Source organism: Ictalurus punctatus, unplaced genomic scaffold, assembly GCF_001660625.3.
Source record: "Ictalurus punctatus breed USDA103 unplaced genomic scaffold, Coco_2.0 Super-Scaffold_100046, whole genome shotgun sequence".
Classification (NCBI taxonomy): Eukaryota; Metazoa; Chordata; class Actinopteri; order Siluriformes; family Ictaluridae; genus Ictalurus; species Ictalurus punctatus.
The window spans coordinates 3,052,854-3,057,837 of NW_026521087.1; the positions used below are offsets into that span (position 1 = coordinate 3,052,854).

The 4,984-nt window shown below is 42.7% G+C and overlaps 1 long non-coding RNA gene across 1 annotated transcript; it reads right to left on the reverse strand.

The window, feature by feature from the left end:
- Positions 1–3,268: 3,268 nt before the first annotated feature.
- On the reverse strand, positions 3,269–4,628 carry LOC128630115 (uncharacterized). The gene is made up of 4 exons (XR_008394392.1): positions 4,524–4,628; positions 4,330–4,430; positions 3,771–4,253; positions 3,269–3,606 (listed from the first exon to the last, which is right to left on the reverse strand). It is a non-coding gene; the product is annotated as an uncharacterized LOC128630115 (long non-coding RNA).
- Between the last annotated feature and the right edge of the window lie 356 nt (positions 4,629–4,984).

Consider the following 4,984-nt stretch of genomic DNA (forward strand, 5'->3'; position numbering starts at 1 on the left):
GACAGACTGTTCAACTGCAAATTTGTTCTGGTGAATGACAGGCATTCAAAATCTTTCTGCAGAACTCTGTTGAAGATTCTGTACATCAGAGATTCATCTGAACTTCAACAAAACATTTCACATTTATAGAGTTTTGTCTACGTTCATCAAGTAATCACATTTATAAGTTTATTTATTACCTCTCCCCTCTGTTGGCTCAAATATAGCCTATTACCCAAAAACACTTAAAATTCAACATAGAAGCCAACACTCACATCTACCTCTGAGACCAGTTGGAGATAGAAAAAAAGACACCAGCCGTGAGTGAGAAGAAGCAAGGGTCCAGATTTATTGTTCCGTTCCACCGCACGAGATCCACACCGATGAGAATTCTCAGAAGTGATGAGCTTAAGCTCCTGCATATCCTCCATACTGTCCTGCATATCCTACTATTCTGTTTTTTTATAGAGAGTTTCTCTATTACAATAAGATTATTAAAGTTATTCATGTGTGTGTATGAGAGCGAGAGAGTGTGTGTGTATGTTGTGTCTACTTGCCCGCCCTTGACTGTACGAGCGTGTGTGTGTGTGTATTAGCACTCCTCAGCTCAGCTCGTATACCTCTTTTTGACTTTTTTGAGTACTACTGCTCTTAAAGATCTTTAAAGTGTAATTCCAATTTGTCAATGTCCGCCTAATCCCGCTTCTATGTGTCTAGGTGACCGTCTTTTCTTCTTCTCCCCTTTGCTGGATGCTAGGTCTCCCTTATGTTTATTTTATGACATTTTTTATCCACAACACCTCCGTGATGGATATTTACACCCCCCGTTGCCTCAGCAGAGGAAAAACCATCATTGAGGACAGCTCTCAACCTGGCTCTGATCTGTTGCCCTCAGGGAGACGTTACAGGTGCATCAGAACAAGGACTAATAGATTCAAGAATAGTTTTTTCCCCAAAAGCTATAATCATTCTAAACACACACATGTACTGATTTCACAGTATAGGTATATAGTGTCTCAGAACTGTGCATTTTATAGTACCCCCCACTTAACCATAGTTAAGAGCCAAATCTCCACCATTCTGAAAGCATAAAGTACGTATTCATGTGTAAACAAACATGTGTTTTATCTATGGAAAATAAATGAACATTAGAACAGATTTACTTGTCTCTGACTGAACAAAGCAGGCCATATTAAACTGGGTTAAATATACAAATCCACACAGTTCACCAGTCCAATAGAATCTGTACAACACGTTAGCAATACTTCTGCTCTGTTTAGACCCAGAAAATATAAAATACTTACTTTAGTATGAAATTTCTGTCGAGTGTCTACCATGTGGTCGGGATTTACGGTCTGTGAACACGTGCAGGAAAAGCAACCCACACGTGCAACCCTGACCGAGTGAGAACGACTCAAACGATTCAAGAAGAGGATTCTGAATCGGTTCATTTAAAGAATCATTACCAAAGCCGCTTATCTTACTTCGATGGTTTGATAACAACAGCCCGTCTTACAGAGTGCTGCAGGAATGAGTCGTGAAACCCAGAAACGATTCAGCGTATTAGCACTTCCGTCAATGGGGTTTTGGGTTAAATGCCGGAAATAAGGTCTGTGGTGAACACAAGCTCAAGATGTTTTCACGTTTATCTCGACACACAGCCGAGTGAGAGACTTTTTATTATTTTAAGGTACATTTCCTGAAGAAAATGTGAGTGGTGCTTGCCGTGGCAAAATTCAGATCGGGTGCCAATACTTTTGAGAACTGCCCGTGAAGGGCGCCAATAGTTTTCAGAGCCGGACGCATAGGGCGCCAATAGATTTGACAGCCGGACGCATAGGGCGCCAACAGATTTGAGAGCTGGCCGCCAAAAGATTTGAGAGGCGGCCGCGCAGGGCGCCAATACTTTTGAGAGGCGGAGATCTAAAAATAGTAGTGCTACACAAGCTTGGTTGCAGTCGTGTTTATTAAGGAAAGCTACAAGGTTACAGATGTGAGGTTCTGACCTTTACGGTACAGTGAGGATGAGCAGAACATCTACACAGCATGGAGCTGTGAATAGACTCAGTGTCTGTGGACTCGTGTACACACAGTTTGGTGAGATTATGCTACAGGAAATAATCTAATTAAGACAGGTGGAGTACTCCTGTTTTAGTCGCATTATGGACGTGTAGTAGTGACATGTAAACACCTTTATCACATTATGAACGTTGTGTGAGAGTTTTCACCACATTTTGCGACAGGACACGATCACACACGGCAGTTTTACGGCGAACAAGAGAGCTCGGCTGTGTCCCAAATCGCATACTTTCCTACTACAGGCCTGTAATGGGGAAAAATATATGTATCTCGACTACTACATAGACGGTAACTACGCGATTTGGGACACAGCCCACGGCTTCAAGCAGTTGTGTATTAGCATGTACAGCATGACAAATAATTAACTGCACTTAAAGCGTTCGTTAAAAAAATAAAAAATTAAATAAAAACACCCAAAACTGTATATGGTTCCATAACGAAGACGAACTGTATGTCGATATGTGAAATTCTGGAGGGACGTCGGACGGCGTGGCGCGGTGACGTAATGACGCGGGCTGTTAATCTAATTATGTTCTAAAACATGTAAAACGGGAACATGACAGGAGTATTCTAAAAGTGACGCATGTAAACACCTTAATCACATTATTATCTTACTCAGAGTAAGGTCAATAATTAGATTACTGCTGTCCATGTAAACGTAGTCACTGTGACCCGAAAGCTGCTTGTTGGATGTTTAATGTAAGATTAGAAAGTTCAGCTGGTTTATCTCCTCTCAGGTGTGTGTAAAACAGAACCTGGCTGTGTCCTTGCAGTGTGTGATTTCTATTTCGTCTGTGTTTTCAGATGAAGGACGTGGAAGACGTCACCAAGTTGTGTGATGAGCTTGTGATGTTTGTTTGTGTTTCTTGATATTGCTGTACTGAATGAATTAAAAGACTTTTACTCTGTAACACTGACTTCTTGACTGACTGTGCCGATGATGCCAAACACGCCACGCTGAACTCCTGAGCCTGAACGAACACACACACGCACACACACACACACACTCCCCTCAGTATATACACTTCTGGTACACACTATTTTGGATTAACTAGGTGTTGTTGGAGATTAAGTGTTTAATGTTTACAGCCTAAATTGTTGCCATGGAGACAATACCTGAAAGGGCAGAGCTTGCCGGTCAGCAGAGAGTTACATGGCACCTTGGAAGTGTTTCCAAAGTCCACAAAGAATACCTGTACACACACACACACACACACACACACACACACACACGTGTGTACACTCAATGTGCAGTTTTCCTGTAACCACTCCATTCTCCATCACGGAGGCGCTTTAGTAGGTGTACGTGTGTGTGTGTACAGATGTTACCTCCACATTACTCCCCATGACATGCAGTATTTTGGCTCTGTAGTAGTTCCCAGGTTTGGTGTGAGTTTCAGAGAAAGGGGCGAGACACAGAAGATTTGGATAAGGTGAGACAGGAAGTGAGCAGAGCGCCCGTGTATTAACAGCCACTGTCAGCCACCTCTGTTTCTCCAGACTTGCCGCGTGAGCCTGGAAACCCCAGAAATGCCCGACTCTGATGACCTACACACACACACACACACACAAATCCTGTTAGTGCACACACACACACAGACAGACAGACACACATTGAAATCCTGTTAGTGCACACACACACACACACACACACACAGGAGCCACTGCTTTTTTTATTTGTGCACTGAAAGTGAAAGAGGCAGAACAGACACTTCGGTGATATTGACGATAAAGACAGGGTTAGACGGAAGATTCTCCAGCTCAATGGAGCTGCTCAGAACCCCGACAGGGCTTACTGACTGATTCTGAAAATCCACATTCACCCTGAGAGAGACACACACACACAGTGAGTGAGAGAGACACAGAGAGAGAGACCTGTAACAGAACAGCACTAATGTACAGAACATCATCTAAACATCACACTGTCTAGGGGATGTGGTCACATGACTACTCTCACTTAAAATGTAACCATGACTCATCTGATGATGCTCGCTGCAGTGTGTGTGTGTGTGTGTGTGTACCGTGTATATCTGAGGTGTGAGATACACTACCCCCCTGCCCAAGTCTCCACCTCTCCAGCGGGTTAAACGTTGAGATGGAGAGGAAGTCTCTGCTGCGTGAGGAGGAGAGACAGAGAGACCTCTGGGAGAACGCCAGAACCTCTCATTTACGAGCGGTAGAACTCTACATAGGCCCTGATACACACAGACCCACAATACATATTTATAGAAAATCACAATTAAACACACACACACACACACACACACACACCTGGAGCTGTCAAAGGAGATGGATTTGACTTAACCACAGTGTCTGAAGAGAGACTGGAGCTGTTTATAGTAGAGGAATGCAAATGGAGGGAGATTACACACCTGAGAGAGAGAGAGAGAGAGAGGGAGGGAGAGAGAGAAATAATAATAATAATAATAATAATAATCCCTTAGTTAAATGGAAGCTGACAATACCACTACGGTGGTCCTGGGGTCGTTTCCATAGAGTTCCTTGGAGGCGAGCTCCTCGTCCACAGTTCCCTGGAGGAAGCAGTTCGGATAAAATGCGCCTGCAATTGCCACCTGAACAACGGAAACATCACTGATACTTAATAATAATTATTATTTATTTTCTGCAGGAGTAAGTTACACTTCTTGGACTTACTTTGGATGCTTGTGCTTCTAAGGCTGCGAATTATGACTAATATTTATATTTACTGTATATCAGGGGTGCCCACACTTTTTTGACTTGCGAGCTACTTTTAACATGACCAGTCAAAGAGATCTACCTACACTAAAAATGCTAAACATATTTATATATACACTGCGTATACTTTATATATATATACACATATACATATACATATACACACACACACACACATACAATATATGTTCATGTACCTTGCATAACTGCATGAACCCTTATGGCGTGC